This window comes from Pinus tabuliformis, chromosome 2_2 (genome assembly GCF_031772625.1).
Source record: "Pinus tabuliformis cultivar Carrire ecotype Pingquan chromosome 2_2, CPIR1, whole genome shotgun sequence".
NCBI classification, from domain to species: domain Eukaryota; kingdom Viridiplantae; phylum Streptophyta; class Pinopsida; order Pinales; family Pinaceae; genus Pinus; species Pinus tabuliformis.
The window spans coordinates 458486867-458504327 of NC_142300.1; the positions used below are offsets into that span (position 1 = coordinate 458486867).

The 17461-nt window shown below is 34.4% G+C and overlaps 2 pseudogenes; one reads left to right on the top strand and one right to left on the bottom strand.

Moving 5' to 3' along the window:
- Window positions 1-629: 629 nt before the first annotated feature.
- LOC149193255 (damage-control phosphatase At2g17340 pseudogene) lies at window positions 630-1515 on the bottom strand (annotated as a pseudogene).
- Window positions 1516-1673: 158 nt separating this feature from the next.
- On the top strand, window positions 1674-16051 carry LOC149193256 (alpha-glucan phosphorylase 2, cytosolic pseudogene; annotated as a pseudogene).
- Window positions 16052-17461: the final 1410 nt, after the last annotated feature.

Consider the following 17461-nt stretch of genomic DNA (forward strand, 5'->3'; position numbering starts at 1 on the left):
CAATATAAAAATGTCAGCCCACATGATGCATGAAATAACAAAAGACACCATGGAAACACATGCATAATTTTGGGAGCCTAAAATAAAGGAGAAAATAAATTTTCTACAAGTTATTTTGGCTAAATAATTAGCACAGTCCACATGGTTTCCTATTTATTGCTTTGTATGTGTAGGGAATGAGTGGTTCACCGATTATGGTTAAAAAATCTAAAATTAAGTGGATCATTTTATAAGTAAAAGAAACAACGGTACTTGTGAGCCGAGTGAGGATGAGCTTCCATGTGGCAGGGTCATTTTAGCTGGCAACATGACCATGCTCCATCAAGAGTTGGAATGAATGGTGCAACTAAATTACAATTAAAGTTACACAGGCCTTCTCAAGCATGAAAAGTTGGAACACACTTACATATAAGAAGGGGCATGGCCTTCCAATGAATACACATTAGACATTATCCACATTTGATGAAATGGAAGAAACAAAGTTTGGTCTCTTGGTCTCTAGCCATATTATAATTCACATTTGAACTGCACATAGGGATTAGTCTCTTTTGCAGGGCACATACCCTGAAAAGCAACTAGATATGGATCATTTGATAAATATGCAAGATTAGGAAATAAATAAATTTTTTCTATAACTTACAATAAGAAGGTTCTTTTGCATATACTCCTAGAATATATTCCCTCCCATCTTTCATCTCCTTCACTTTCGAGATAATTTCCACCAATTCAGACGAATTAACATCATTAATGGATGGTAAATCATTGGTAGCTAAAACCACTTGTGTACCTCGTTGAAGAAACTCTTTTGCAAAAGGTAATATCCCTACTACAAGATCTACAACAAAATTATCTGCAAACATGACAACCTTCTTCCAAGATTTACTCATCGAGCTTGACTTGAATATTTCCAAGTCATTAGTGACCCATGGTCGAGGTAGTTAGTTTTCACAATGGGCTAAAAAAGACATGTCATCCCTTTCAAACACTTTAGCAAGATATGCAACACCCAAATAAAAAATATTCCCTCCAAATATTCCCCTTATCAAGTTTTCTAAACGCTTCCCTCCATCTTCAGTATTATCAAAGAGTGTTACAGCTTGTTCATATAGGATCGAATATTTTGCATTTTCTTATTCCTTGAATTTATAAAATGTCATTGAAACTCACCTCCATTAGGCACTTCTCCTATAGTCTCCACAAAAATACACAATTAGATGATCCTCTATGGCTTTCTGGATCTTCCTATAAATCACCCAGTATTTTTTCATACCTCTCTAAAAACTTGGCTGCTCTAGCATGGGAATCTAAAATAGAACCATATAGCTCTCCATGTTTCTTGAAGGAGGTAGTGGACTTCCTGAAGATGTTGATCCAAGCGAGCTCAATTGGAGTGGATATTTGAGCTCACCATAAACTTGGCTTCAAACGTGATGGAAAGACTATGGAATAGTTGATCCAACATTTAGAGTCAGATGGAGATCCTCACAAGTTTTCCTCACCCGATGAGCTACTCATTGTTGACCGAACACATAGGATGATGAATACAACCCCACTGTGAACCACAAAAGATAGGGACTGTCGAGTGAAGGATGAATGCGATAAAAGAGTTCGAGTACCCAGAAAGTGCATATCATATATTTTTGAACTCTCTCAAAATATCCACCATAAATACGATGGTGATACCATTTAATGGCTACTCAAAGCATATGGGCTATCTACAATACCACCATTACAAGCCATTCAATGACTTCACCACGTATTTTTTCTTCCACCATCTCCGATACGATCTTCAATGGAGCTTATGTTAGTCGCGTCAGCCATGATAATGACATATTGATTCCCTCTTATGATGATCTACAGAATGTTAAAGTACATTAGGAACAAGGAAATTTTACAGAGCTGGCTCTAAATGTAAATCCAACTTCACTACAACATGGGTTTAAACCTCTTTCACTTCCCTACAATCTAAAATTTCCACCTTTCGTAGTCGGGGGCACTGCAACTGAGTTGAAATTCACTTCTACCCTTAGCAGCAAACTCTGACACACACAAATTCTATTAACTTTCAATCATTATTTCCCAATTCTAGAGGAAGAATGAGAGTGAATGGTGGATTGGTTAGGGAGGGGAGCATAAGCACATTTGAACCACCAAAGGAATTGTACAAGGTCTGTATGTTTATTCAATGGGTGTTGTGAGTAAAGGAAATGACACCATTGCAAATCGGCTCTCCATTGAATGATCGGTCAAACCTAGGAGTGATCCAAGAGTCTAAACCAAAGAGAGCAAGTGCTTATCTTTATATTCCCTACACACTTGTTATTCTCTATCAGGAAAGGAGATTATGACACTGACCTGAACTTGGAAGATGACAAAGCACTATTTCTTCACCCACACATACAAATCTTTGAAAAAGGATGGACACGTGTCATATTTTTAATTGATAGAGGACAACAAAAATAGAACGTTGAGATTGGCGGGTATGAATAGTGTTTTCCCAGCGAAATCCCGCAAGGAGAACACCTTCGATGCAAAAATATCATGTACATTAATTTAATTTTGAATTTGTAGAAAGTGTCTTTTAGTGCAGTCAATGTATGTTGATTTAAACAATTAATGATATGTTTCTATAATTTTATGCACTTTCTTAAATTTACTTGTCTATCCAAGTATTTTAATCAATTTCTTATCTTAAGACCTTCAATTAAGAACATCCAAGAAGTAAAATTTTACAAAATAGCAATATTAGTTGTCATATTGGCTTCTGGAAAGTGTCTTTTAGTGCATAATTGATGCATGTTAAATTACAATGATTTTAATTTAGATGTCAAGATGTAAACTAATAATAACTTTTATTCGAATTTATTTCTTTTGAGGTTATCTAAAAGAGATTAATAGTCATAACATGATATATATATATGATTTGTTGCACTTTTTACATTCCAATATGAAGCATGTGTGTAACTCTTTCCATATTTTATATGAAATTGGCACATGATATATTTATTAATAACATAAAAATATTTCAATTTTTCTCATAACCTAGATTGTTGAATTTCCATTTTAAGTAAAATAATATATCAACTTGGTTGTTACATATTGGAATGGATTTTCTAGAAACCAAATATGTGTGACATGTATATAGATCTATACAATATCTTGCATGCTCAACATGAATACTATACACATGACATTTAAAAAATTTAAGATGATTTTTTTTAATTAAATCTAAATCTAAATAACTATTGATTCTAAATTTTAAATCAATTTTAGGTCTATGGGGTAAGGATCTTATCCCTAAAGATAAAACCTCCTTGAAATTGAGTGTGCTTTAGAAACTTAAGAACCTCAAGGAAACTAAATCTGATATAACATATATGTACACCATTATGAATCCATCCTAGATAAGAGGGAAATTATTTTCTATTCAAAATTACAAAATTAAAGGAGTATTTAACTCTCACATTTATAGATTAGTAAAATCATACATTTGAGATCTCTCATATTATATTAGATTACACTTGACTGTTATAGACTCGGCTTTAGGGATTTCCATTTGCATCATCTACTCATCTGGCCAATGGCTCATAGGAATGAAAGTCTCCATAATACGTTCATGGTTTGATTATGTCATCTTCCATCTCCTTGGTTCACCTTTCTTTGTTTTGATTTCTATGAGATTGATCTGAGATGCTATGAATAGATGACTGTATTGACAAGATATATATTCAAGCATAAATCTCTATAAATGATGTGATTAGTCTTCCTTTTAACCTTTTCAAAAAAATGGCCCATCACAACCATGTCACCAATTTGGTATGTGAATTTTCCATCTTCATATGGTCTCACCAACCTACTTTTCACCTGTGTGCATCACATCAAATAGTAGGCCACATTCTCTTTATTTCTTATGGGGGAAGTGACAACAAAAACATCACCTACAACCAAAATACAAAATATGTATTAGTTAAATACATTCAAGATTTCAATTTATAGATGAAATTGTTAATGATAGATAGGCCATATACCTTCCCTTACAAGATCAGATACTTGATCATGATCAAGTGAAATGATGGCCTCTTCATTGTGCATCTCTTTCCATGTCAGAATTAGATGAGGTCCCTTTGGATTAAGAGGGACATATTTCCATCCTTTCATGTACCTATTTTTTTCACAATGATCAAGTCTACATCTATCAACACCAATGCAAAACTCACAAAAACATCTCATTTTCTTTACCTCGATGGAAAATATTTCCCCCATGTCTTTGCTCCACATTAAGTCAGATTCCTGTGTTCCTTCTATAGTATTACAATACCAAGGAATGGATCTATTCACATTTCCAAGTTTAATATTCCAGAAGAACCTACATGCAAGACTTATAGATTCATGACCCTCATGTCCTGAATGGGATTTGCACTAGTTGACCACCTCTAGTGATTTTTTGAGGTGATCTACATCATGACTCATTTGGTACCTCCTATGTTCTCTCTTCACACAAGCACCTCCACCATCATGCTCACCCTTTCCATATCTTATTTCAAAGTAGCTCCAAGTATGCTATTTTTTTCTTCTTCTTGTGTAGTCTGCTCAAGCAATAAAAAGTGTGTGCTGACCTGAACTATCTTGCAAAACCATCTAACCATATTCAATTCTTCTGGAATGATATGCCATTTTTTTAATGATTCATAAATGAGGTCAAAGAAATGTTTCATGAATAATGTGTCATGCTCATGATCAACACTAATGCAAAATTGATACTCCTTAATCACATCATATGACTTGTTAGTGTTATCCCTACCATCAATTTTTAATTCTTCATTTCTACGTAGAACATTTACTAATATGTACACTTGGTAAGAGTGATAATACTCACTTTGTATCTCTATCTGAGGAGAAAATGTGTAATTCTCAGCAAATTCCACCACTAATAAGATTTTTCTTAGTTGAAATACTTCATGAGAATGCTTAAATTCAAATGCTTGCCACCTGGACTTGTGCAAGTGTTTGATATATTTATAGATATGGTTTTGAAACACTCCCATTAATTATGAAATAGGAATCTCATCCTCAACATAGTTGATCCTCTTAGGCTCCAAATTTGAAGAAGATGGTTAATTTCCCACAACATACTCATAATTCTTCCATGTAATGATGATATCTGACATCCCAGACTGGTTGGGATTAATAAGAAAGTTCCTATGGAACAATGCCAAATCACCACATTCAGTGCATCTTCTCCCACCTATACATATTTTCTTGTAATACAACTCTTCTAGCTTCCTTCTACATAATATTAATGAAACATAATTGTGCACTATAAGAGTGTCGACGTGATAGTTATTCTTGTAAAATTCCTGGAAAGTGTCATAATGAAGCTGAAATTCAACATGATATTGACAACAACACGTGTCACAGATTGTATTACGCCTAATAAACCATGGCTTCAATTTCTGAAACATCCTTATGGATATCTTCACATGGTGATTGCTTTCATTAAATTCCTCAAACAGTGCAACTTCTGTCATTTATATAATGTACTTAGTGTGTTCAACATATTCACCTTTAGTAATGTGATTTTGTACGACATTCTTTCTATCCGGAATAGCACAAGAGTGGCTCTCCCAAAACTCTACCACAAATTCTCTGATTCCTATTGTAATTTTGTCTTGGTAGGCTTTCTTTGTGATAAGAACCCAACAAGTAGATTCATCATTTTCTTTCACTCGGACCCTAAATTTATTATGCTTGTGCAAGATTTTTCTCGAGACATGGAGCAATTTTGATGTTGTTGCCAACTTTTGTTGTCTCGATGTACTTGGTTCGATAATAGTAGTTGTAATTTCCCTATGTGCAACTTCAGCATTGTGTTTTTTTCATTTTTCTAAACATAGTGAATGCCTTTCATATATTTTCAGTGACATTCATATGTGTCTTCTTACTTTTAAACTATTGGACACCCAAAATCTTTGTGGCATGTTTTAGTTTCTTATGTTTGATTAACCCAAGTAGTATATGAGCTTGTGAAACAACTAAATGTTTCTCACAATGTTGTTGAATGATGTTATTGACATGGTCTCTAAGAATGCAAGTAGGGATAAGGTCCTCCCTTGTGCTTACATCCAAATTTTCTACAAACACTCCACCCCTTTCTAAACCACTACAACTCCTTGTTATCCCGTGAACTTGAGAGGAAACATCTTCTTTTTCATGTGGTTATTCAATTTCCATCCCTACATTTTGGAATAGAAAATATTTTTGTAAGTCAAGTGAATCGTCATCATAAGACAAGTGAATAGTAAATCTACACATGTTTATTTAAGAAATCACCATAGGTGGAAGGTCATGATATGATTTGATAGTAGGAAAATAGGTATTATAAGTTGACATGAACCAAGGGTTATACGTTGAAACATGAAAATAAAATGGTTTCAAGATCAGGGAAAGATAGGTCGAATAAGAGTGCACTAGTAAAGGTATCAGTCTTTATGCCAACAAAAAGAGTGATTCATAATATGATGAAAGGTAAATGAATTCCTCCTCACTCAGCAAAAATTAATTTGGAAACCTTATGGTTCTAGTCACAAACCCTAGGGAAAAGTTAAGTGAAAAACATGTTGAATGTTGGAAACTAGGTAGCAAAAGTTGACATGGACGAAGGGCTATAAGTTGAAGCATGAAAAGAAAAGGGTTCCGATATCAAGGAAATATGGGTCAAAGAAGAGTGCACCAATAAAGGTATTGGTCCTTGTGTAAAAGAAATATGATTTATAATATGACAAAAGGTAAAAGAATTCCTCCTCACTCAACAAAAATCAATTTGGAAACCCTAGGATTCTAGTCACGAAAGCTAGAAAAAAATTTAAATGAAAAACAAATTAACAATTGGAAACTAGGTAGAAGAAGTTGACATGTACCAAGGGTTATAAGTTTAAACATGAAAACCAAATGGTTTCTAGCTCAAGGAAAGAGGGGTCGAAGAAGAGCACACCAGTGAAGGTATCAGTGCCTGTGTCAACAAAAAGGTTGATGCAAAATATGATGAAAGATAAAAGCATTAATCCTCAATCAATAAAATTAAATCTGGAAACCCTAGGGTTCTAGTCACATGGACCAAGGGTTCTAAGTTGAAACATGAAAGGAAAAAGGTTTTAAGATCAGGAAAAGATGGGACAAAGAAGAGAGCAGGTCAGTAAAAGTATTGGTCTGTGTGTCAACAAAAAGGGTGATTCAAAATATGATGAAATTTAAAAGAATTTAACATGTATGAAATGTAAAAGAGTTTTCATGATAATATGAATTGTATGTAGGATGCATTTAAGGATGATATAATCCCATTAAACATGTAACTAATGGCAAGAATTATATTCTGAGAAATAAACCAGTTGGAAAGAAAGGAAATAAATGAACAACACCTAAGACTATTGCATTTGTAAGAACACCTCAACAAATACATTTTATTTAGGAAAACCAAATGAATCACATACATAAGACAAAGTGAAAAATGAATGGTTAATTTTCCCTTTAATTAACATGTGTAAAAAAATCAACAAAAATGTTTATCGCAGGTTTTGAGTATGAGAAAATTCATAAAAATACCTAATTTCCTTTTGCTCAAATCGTAACTGGGCCTTATGAAGATTTTATAATAGGGTATTAGGGCAATGTCATAAATGTCACTGGCGACACTTCCAATAGCCAAAAAATTAACCAAGCTATGGAAAGCGTTATAGTGGCCAAACATACTAGGGATATGTCCTGAAAGAGTTGGTAGCACTTCCAGTAGCCTGACCAAGATCACCTCAAGTCTAAGTGATCTCGCACCTCAATCTATAGGGAAATGTGCCCTAATCTTTGGCCACTAAGTTACCTACATCTAGTGGGAATGGATGAATCTCATCTTCTAGTTTTCAATTTTGGACCCAGAAGCCCTACCACATGTCGAGAGACAACATGAAGGTCTATGATAATCTGCCACCTAGGCCTTACCCACTTTACTAGTTTCTGCCCATGTACTGAACTTTTCACTAGATGTTGCATGATTTTAGGATCCCTAAAAGACAAATTTCTATGTTTCAATATGAAACAATACGATGATGTCTTATGTGTTTCCTATCACCATGGTCCTAGTCTAAATTATAAATTATCTTGTGGCCCTTGTGGGGAATTTAGTGTGTTCGAGTTAAGATTTTTTTTAGAAATACTTTTCTTCACTTAGGATTTGCAACAAAATATAAGCTCAAATAAATTAGGTATAAATATTCCAGAAAGAGGATACCCTTTATACAAATTTTAAGTGAGATTAGTGTGTGGGGTGAATATGTGTGCAAATGAAAATGTGAGCATAGAAAGTGTGAATTGATGTGGATATGTTGTGATCCTTAACAATTCCCTTAATTAAACTATGTGATGTTTATTCCTTGCAAGAAAAGAAATGATGTGTGGATGATGGGCCACTTGCTTCTTTCCTAATTATATTATGTAAGAATATGTTTCTATGCAAAATTTCAAAGTCAAATAAAAGTAATTACTCCACTTGTAATGGTTATTAAACCAAATTAGTTAGTAATGATGGTGTATGCAAGGTGAATCTAGTGCACATACAAAGTGTTTGAATTGCAATTATGTGGATATGTGGTTCATGATCTTTTATTATAGTCCCCCTAATTACACTATATAATGTTTGTTCCTTGCAAGAAAATAAATAATGTGTGGATGACAGGCCACTTACTTCTTTCCTAATTATACTATGTGATCATATATTTGTGTGCAAAATTTCCTAATTATACTATGTGATCATATGTTTCCTAATTATACTATGTGATCATATGTTTGTGTGCCTACCCAAAAGAAGAGTTTATTGATGTTTGCATATATCTTCTTCACTCCAGGATGTGCACAATCGAGTTCTCTATGTGAATTTTCGAGGATGGTTCTTATTATACCCCCTTCCTTAGGGATGTATATTCTCCCTTGAAATCTCAATAGTCCATTTGGTTCAAGTACATAACCCTCAAACTTTGGTTCTATTTGCTTCCCACTCTAGAGTGTTGATATAACCTTTAGATTCCAACTATCTTCAAAGAGTTTTTCCAACACAGGTTCCTTGAAATTAACCCTCAAGGGTACTAGGGAGAAGATTCGTGGCCTGCTTCTTAGAGCATTAGCTACCACATTCTCCTTTCCATTAATGTATGCGATCCCAAAATCACACTCACTCATGAATTTTCTCCATCGCCTTTGTCTAGCATTTAAATACCTCTAAGTGAAGAGGTGATTCAGGCTCTCATGGTCAGTTCTTAACTCAAATATTCTCCCAACAAGGTAGTGTCTCCATAGTTTTAAAGCTAACATCACTATTGCTAATTATAACTCATGGGTAGCATAAAAATCTTCATGTTTCTTCAACTTTTTGGATGCGTAAGCTATTAATCCACCTTCCTTCATCAACACTACTCCCAATCCTTGCTTTGAATAATCTGTGAAGACAATGAAGTCCTTTTCCATATCAAGAACTCAAAGGATTGGTGCATTGTTTAGTAACCTCTTTAGTTCAGTGAATTCAGTGTCACATTCATATGTCCATTCATACTTAACCCCTTTTCGTTGTAATGTGGTGATGTGTTTTGCAATCTTTTAAAACCCTTCCACAAATATGCGATAATAACCTACTAGCCCCATGAAGCTACACACCTCATGATCATTTTTTTGGTACTAGCCGATCCATTATGGACTTTAACTTTTCTAAGTCATCTGAAACCCCTTCTCTTGAAATGATGTGCCTAAGGTAATGAATTTCCCTCTGAAAGAAGGAACATTTTGGCAATTTTCTATACAACTGATTTTCCCTTAAGAAAGTCAACACAACCCTTAGGTGTTCTTCATGCTCCTTTTCATTCTTGGAATACATGATAATATCATCTAGAAAGACTTGCACAAATTGGTCTAAATAATTCCTGAACACACCATTCATAAGACTCATCAAATTGTTGGTTCATTCATTAAACCAACTGGTACAATATAAACTCGTAGTGCCCAAATTGAGTCTAAAATGCCGTTTTTGAGATGTCATCTTCTTTAATCCTCAATTGGTGGTATCCAGATCGTAGATCGATCTTTAAGGAAGCCATTTCTCCCTTCATTTAATCAAATAGGTCATCTATTCTAGGAATCAGGTACCTATTATTTATTGTGGCTTGATTCAAGTCCCTATAATCTACGCATAGCCTTAAGGAACCATCCATCTTGTTAATGAAAATCATCGGTGCACCCTAAGGTGAAATACTAGGTCTAACAAATCCCAAGTCTAAAAGCTCCTTTAACTACATTTGTAACTCACATAGTTATGGAGCTATCATCCTATATGGTGTCTTGGAGATTGGTTTTTTGCTAGGTTTTAGGTCGATTTTGAAATCGATCTCCCTCATAGGCTAGTCCAGGAAATTTCTTAGGGAAACATCCTCAAATTCAGACAAAATTGGGTGCTGATCTAGGGAGGGTGCTTTCTGTTCACTTACAGCCTTGGCCACAAATAGTTTACAACCTTTTTAGAGACAATGTTTTACCTTCATCGTGGAGATGAATCTTAGGGACACTCTTCTCTTGATACCACAAATCTCAATTGACCTACCTTCATCATCTAAATAAATCCCCTTCTTTTTGAAACAATATACTAAATCTTGATTAACTTCTAGCCATTCCATTCTGATGATTATATTGTACATCCCCAATGTTGTGATGTATGCCTTCAACTTAGTTATGCACACCCCGAGGTTCACCTGATATTGGTCAACACTAGGTCCTACTGCTTGTTTTATCCTAGAAACCATTTCAACTTGTTTAAAGTCATCGTGCCCATAGGCTGCCAACCCACATTTTTCTAATGCAACTACTGAAATGAAACTATTTGTAGCACTAGAAGGAAACAAAATTTTAACTTTTACATTGTTTATCATACCTAAGGTTTCTACCACGGTAGATTGGTGTTCAACTTGTTGGTTAACTACTACATAGATTTGATGGTGGTTTCTTTCTCCCCCTATTGGTGCTTTTCCTTCTATATAGTTGTTACTAGTTTGTAACTCAAGACAGTCGCGTTGGTAATGAGGTCCCCCACATCAAAAGGGATGTGAGGTAGACTCTAAACAAAATTTTGTAGAGTTCTTTGGAAAGAGTTCCTTCCCATGGGACCCCTATCCCTACTTGTGGCTCCTTGTGTATGGCCTTGATTTGCATGAGTCCTCCAAGCTGCGGGTGAAGCTGCACTAGAAACCATTGAAATCCCCATTGTTGGTGCGCTGGGTACAACCTTGTTTCCATATGGAGGTGGCCTCGAAATTCCTCCTCTGGAGAAGGTACGAGGGGCCTTCCCCATAAACCTTTCATGTTGTGGAAAAATGGTTTTGTTTCCACCTTTTAATTCTAAGTGATATTCAACATAACGAGCATGTTTAATAACTTCTACAACTGAGGATGGTTTCCACATCTGCACCATTGCCCTAATCTTAGGGTCCAATCCATAAATGAAATGATCCACTTGGCACTGATCAGTATCCATGTAGGAGAGATACTTGACCAATTCCATGAATCTATTCTCATATTCCTCTACTGTTTGGTTTCCTTGTACCAAAGCATGGAAGGCTCCTACCCGTTGTTCTTCATAATATACTGGAAAGTACTTTTCCCTAAATCTCTCCTCAAATAACTCCCAGGTAACAATGTCTAGAGTGAGGTGTAGTTAACGCTCTAAGTTACCCCACCAATTCAGGGCATTGTTTCTTAGTTGGAATATCATTATTTTAGCTTTTGAATTGAAAGTATAATCTCTTAGTGTGAAGCACCTTCTCATTCCCTCTAACCAGGCTTCTGCTCGTTCATTGGCATGACCTCCAGCAAACTCTGGGAGATTGAACTTTTGGAGCTCCCTAGAAATGTCCTCGATTGGAGGTCCTCTATCAGAGTCTCTTTATCCATAAATATTACCCAACCCTGCTGGAGGGTGCTCCACTTGCACCTCAATTGTTTGGCACCATCTTAAAGTCTCATTAATTGCTTCCAGGGAACACAAGATGAGAGTTAGCTCCGACAATCGCAATGGTTTATTTGTATGAGGTCCTTATGATGATCTTCCTCGAACTCGATTTCCCCGCATCTTCACCATTGTGAATTGTTTCATTATCTATATGACATGCAGGACATATTAATGCAACTTAGGACTTGTCATTTCTTACTCAACTCATGCATGTTTTTCAGAATGATAGGTGTAAGTTTTCCTTTTGATATTCTCATAAATAAGTGTTACTAATACTAACGAGATCCTCATGGGTCCCCTAGATCCTCTCATGTGTGAGCCCTACATAACCTACAAATTTTCATTTAATACTAGCTAGTTTAGTACTGCAATGCACTTGTCAAGACGCTTTCTTAAGACCAAATTACTCTCTTTAGTAACCTTAATTATTACAAAATATTTATTTTTAATTATTAATTTAATTAATGAAATGATTTAATGTACTCAAATAATTAGATTAAATACTAATGCGAATAATGTCCTAGAAAAAAATATTTTTTATTTATATATAGTGGAAAAAATATACAATACACCAAAAAATTATAGTTATAATTATATATATATATAGATATATGATTTCCACATTTACATTAGAACTCAAATTCATAAGTAACAAAACTACAGTAGTTGTCACACATAAAAATATATACATATATATAAATTATGGACAACATAGCAAACAAAACCAAGTGATAATATTTAATCTAATATAACTTTAGATTAATAACATATATACATAACTAAAATGTTTTCTTCTTCATTTATTAAAAAAAAAATTAAAATTAATTATTTTGATTTTATATATATGATTTTTTTTTAAACAATATTTTGATAAAACAAAATTCTATCTTTCTCTTTTTTTTAATGCTTTTACTATTTTCTTTCCCTAGACAAATTGAGGGAGCTATAGACAAACTGCACAAGGAAGAAGCAAGAACATTGGAGGAAGTTAATCACCATGCAAATGAAATCTGTGAGAAAGAGTACAAGATGCCTGAATAGAGGATTATGCCTGGCTAAAGTGCAAGCGATGTCTGTGTGCAGTGTGACTAGGATCACCGAGAGGATCTACTGCAGTGTGCTGAAGTTGTAAAGGCTTTTTGAGATAGTGTGCGGCGAGTTCAACAAAAGTTTGTTACTGGCTTGGAATATTGTAGTGAAAAATTGCTCGACATTTTTCTATCTAACAGTTCATATTTTCCTATTCACAATTGTAGATTGATGGACAATGTGTTTGAATATGTTTTGGAAAAGCAATATTTATTTTTCAAACAAACATGAGTTGAAAAACCATGTGGTGATGTAATGGAATGCGAGCTATTTTTTAAGTATGTGATAATTGGCTTAGTGGCCTCAATGGCGTCAAGTTACTTTGTATGTTTTCCTTTGATTATGTAGTTATGGAATCCGTTATCTTGATTTTCAATTGGAGGACATCGAATCAAGTACGCAACAAATCAACTATTGACTGTGTTGCATACATGTCTGATGCCGAAAATATACAGTTGAATTAATCTCATGCAACCAAATTTGAGAGAACAATTTATTTTTGAATCATTTCTACAACTATCAGAGAGGAATTTGAGTTTCATTGTCTTCAGAAGTATTTAAGTATTACATCCAGCCCAGTATAAGCATAGAATCAGAGCTATGGCATCGACAACTGAGGGCAATGATTCGTAACCCCAATGATTATGATTAGCATCTATCATGTTCAGGCTTATGCCATTGGCTGCTCACTGTGTTTAGGTATAAGAAAGCTCCATTTTTCGTTAACCATATTGACCATCTTTACCATGACTGCATGAGAGGGTGTTTTGCCTTTTTCCACTCCCATTTCTTTTTGCAGTTTCTTGTGGATGTTGCTTGGACAAGCCAACTTTCTTTTTTCCAATAAAGCTTGTATATATTGATTGTTAATAGAGTTAAAAGGAAGCTTTGTTCCCAAAAAAAAATTGCAGTAGTATCTGCATTGTTAATGATATTGTGATTTCTATTGTGCAAAGCTATTAGGATAAGCTAAAATAACCATTGCAAGAGCTTTAGTGACTTTTAAATATGTTACAAGTATCTTGAAACTTTATCTCATCAATTGCTCCATATAGGAATCCTAAAACATTTTCCCGTCACGCGTTAAAAATATCAAATCTCTTCAAATATTGGTGTAGAAAAGGTTAACGACATCTACCCATAAATAAATTATTAAAAGAGTTGAAAGAGTTGAACACGAAACAACCATAAGCAGGAATAACCTAATTGATGTGAGCACAATACAATTTTTCCAATAAAGCTTTCACAGGGAATTCTAAAAGTGACGAAGAGAGTGCATTTAAATAAATAAAAAAACATAAAATATTCTAAACGCAACTAAGAAATTCAGAATAATGAACACAAAAGATGGTGGAGGTAATGCTAAAATGGCTCCCTACATGACGAAAGAAGAGTTTAACTGAATATTCAAATATTAATTACATTTTTTTCGAATTAAAGGACCAATGCGGTCAATGTGGGTTAATTGAGGAAAACCTAGGAAAAATAAATAAATAATAGTCGTTGTTTTCACAAGGTTCAGAGTTCAAGTCCCGTCAAGGGTTATACATCATATCTCAGTTACTTTGTAGGGTTTATGATTTAAATGTAGAAAATAAAAGTTAGCATAGACGTACTCACATGTGGCATTCCACACTACTCTTTTGGTTGCAGAAAGGGCAGCTGAAAACTGTGTTGAGATTTTCCTGTGTTTTCTTTGTCCCCGACTTTGTTGATGAATTCCTCTTCCCCATATTTGCCCTTAAAACCCTCTAAATTACACAGTAATCCTCCCGCTTTGAAACCTTGAATTTGAATTCTAGAGTGAGTGAAACTTCAGACGTTGCAACCAACATTAAATATCAGGCTCAATACTCTCCTCATTTTATGCCTTTAAAGTTTGACCCTAAACAGACACTTTATACCACCGCCGAGAGTGTCCAGTACTTCCTAATTTAATGATGTGTATTGACAAATGAAATTGGAGACCTTGGCATCACTGCTCTTGAAAATTTGGGTCACTATCTTGAGAATATAGTAGAACAAGAGACAGATGCAACATTATGTAATGGAGGTTTGGGTAGGCTTGCGTCTTTTCTTTCTTGATTCTATGGAAACCTTGAACCTTCTAGCATGGGATTGTGGCTTTGCCTATAGATATGGTTTGTTTTATTTAAGCAACATATCCCAAAGCAGGGTCAACTAGAAAGGAATGCATCTCAAAGGAGGGTCAACAAGAATCAAGAAATTTAGTCCTTGGGAGATTTTTAGACATGATGCCATATATCGTGTCATATTCTAGGGAAGGGCGGAGATCTGTCAGTGTCAAGTGTAAATGGGTTGATGGAGACAAAATTCAAGCACTAGCATATGATGTTCCCGTTCCTCGGTATGGGACAAAGAATACTATGAGTGTTTGTCTTTGTCTTCTGCATAAGATTTCAACCTTTATTCCATTAATGAAGGAAGATATGAGAATGGCGCACATTTTCACTCGAAGGTTCAACGAATTTGTGGTATTTTGTACCCGTGATATGCCACAGAAGAAGGAAACCTTCTGTGCTTGAAGCAATAATTTTTTTTGTGTTCAATGCTTCTTTAAAATACATAATTGCAATATTAAAGGAGAGAAGACATGACAGTTAGCATATTTTTTTATTAGACTCTACCAATAAGGTTGCAATAAAAATGAATGACACACACCCAACTCCAGCTATTCTCGAGTAAATGCATATCCTAATGGATCAATAAGGAGCTATTCTCGAGTAAATGCATATCCTAATGGATCAATAAGGACTTGGATGGGATGAAGCATGGGTTGTAACATCAAGAACAATTTCCCTTTCATCAACCACACAGATCTTCCTGAAATATTTGGGAAAGTGAGTTGTTTCTCTTATTGCTAAGTTCCTCCCTCATCACATGGAGATAATAGTGGAAATCATCATTTAAAAAAAAATAAAAAGTAAAAATGATAACCTATAACTAATATATATACAAGTTCTATTGTCAAAGAGTTAATATTATCTATTACATGTTATATTGTAAAATGGTAGTATTATTTTTTTTTTTCAAGGTGTTTTTTAATGGGGGGTTTAAAGGTTCAGATTTTGAAGTTGGGCTTTGATAGCATATGTGAGAACCTAAACTAGGTCTTCTAACTAAACTACATTTATCATTTAATTTAAACACAATAAGAAGGAAAATAACTTATTTATAGCTCAACATTTATTTGATGATAATATACAAGTAAAATTTATTTACGACATATAGAACAAGTAAGAAATTTCATTGTAACAAGTTACATAAGTAATCAAAAAATATTAGAATACACGTTTCAGTGGCTTGGTTGAGATGTTCCTGAATCTATTAGGATGATCCTCTTAACTAGCTGACTGAATTTACCTCCTAGCCAACTAGGAATGATTTCGTAGCCCAGGGAATATCCACAAGTTCCCTGGCCCTATAATCCCAAGTCCAACTAGTTGTAGTGCATCAAAGTTAAACCAACACTCTCCAATAGATCCAAGTTTAAGTTCTCTCATTTTTCCCCATTCCCTCCCTTCTCGTTCTCCACATTCCTCCCCAAAAGAAAATCCTCCAATGCCAAAACAAATACCAATGATCTCTCCCCTTTTCCTCTCGTCCTCCTTTCCTTTATGTGTTTTCCTCTCATACACCTCAACCACTTACCATTAATGCCATGACTACCCCCTCATCCTTTTACTCTAAAAATATTGACTTTCTTTATCATATCTTATCCAAAAGTATATTTGAGAAGACACAATGGGAATTGAAACATGGATATTTGATTTAGAAATAAATTGGAGAAGACTATATCTTATCCAAAAGTAGATTTGAGCAGAAACATTGGGAATACAAATATGGATATTTAATTTAGAAATAAATTAGAGAAGACCATATCTTATCCAAAAGTAGATTTGAGAAGACACATTGGGAATTGAAATATCCATCCAAAAGTAGATTTGAGAAGACTCCTTAGAAATATAAATATGGACATTTAGTTTACAAATAAATTGGAGAAGACCATTCTTATCCAAAAATAGATTTGAGAAGACACATTCAGAATATTATAATAAGAAATAATAAAAGTCATATTAGTAAAATAAAATTACAGATTCATAAGTGTAGGTTTATACAAGTATTACTTAATAATTGTATGTCAATATCCGCAAATTAATTAAACATTGATCAAAATTAACGTGATAGGATCAAGTAGGTCATTACAATATTTTTCTTCATATATATCATATACCAAACATTTCAATTATTTAAATCCACAGGGGCGGTGTAGGAAACTTTGGTGGTGGTTTTAGATTAAATTGTTATGGAAGGTGAAGG